This window comes from Triticum dicoccoides, chromosome 2A (genome assembly GCF_002162155.2).
Source record: "Triticum dicoccoides isolate Atlit2015 ecotype Zavitan chromosome 2A, WEW_v2.0, whole genome shotgun sequence".
In the NCBI taxonomy this organism is placed as follows: domain Eukaryota; kingdom Viridiplantae; phylum Streptophyta; class Magnoliopsida; order Poales; family Poaceae; genus Triticum; species Triticum dicoccoides.
The window spans coordinates 625,714,775-625,715,715 of record NC_041382.1 but is presented as its reverse complement, the minus strand read 5'-3'; positions in this window follow the sequence as shown (position 1 = coordinate 625,715,715).

Here is a 941-nt window from a genome sequence, read left to right as displayed (position 1 = left end):
TAGAGGGATGGCCGGGGCAGCGGCGGACCGGCGGTGGGGAGTCTTTTTGGGGCGGGTGGGGCGGCGCACCACCGGCCGCGGGCGGCAGGGGGCTGCTGTTTGGCCGGTGGTGGCTGACGGCTCAGGGGGGTGGAGGTTGAAGATGAACCACAGGCCCTTGATTTCGTATCCAACGGTTGCAAAATCGACTGACCAGAGATGAAAAAATCAGTCGACCGACGTGTAGCCTCACCTTGCTAGTGCGTTCAGTTCCGATAGCAAAATTCAGTTTCGATAGCAAAATTCAGTTTCGACAGTTAAGTTCAGTTTCGACAGTTAAGTTCAGAGATGAGCGGCTGATGTATTTTACATCTAGCACTTTGTGGTTATGTATTTTACATCATGTATTGGAGATGCTATTAGAATTCCACTCAGGTTAACGTTGTTCGTTGTCTCTCTTGTCCTGCTTCAGCCTCGGCGTCGTACAACTCACCGGAGCTGCTCCAACAACGAAACCCTCCATCACAGCGGAGGAGTACCTCGGGATCCATCTCCAGACGCCTAAGTTCTTCTTCCCCTCCAACAGGAAAGTCAGCCGGAGCATCCTCACCGGCCAACCCAATCACGCTGAGATCGACATGGCTTCGCCAAAGAGGTTGTACACTTGTTGCATCTCTTTTTTACTCTACATGTTATATATATTGTCCACTGAGCACACGAATTTGTTCCTTTAGTGTCTCCTTGAAAGAAAAAACATAGGAATTTTAATTTTCACTTGTCCTCCTTTTCAAATTCCTATTCATGAAGCACAACACTAAGAGATAGTAGCATAATAGCATTATGACCGTACATTTTCTTGTGGTTTGACTTAATCTCACCATGCTTCTTTGCATCATGTGATCTTCAAATTGTTGTGAATCAAACACCCAGATTGGCAGAAATTCTATGTTTTTAAATTCTAT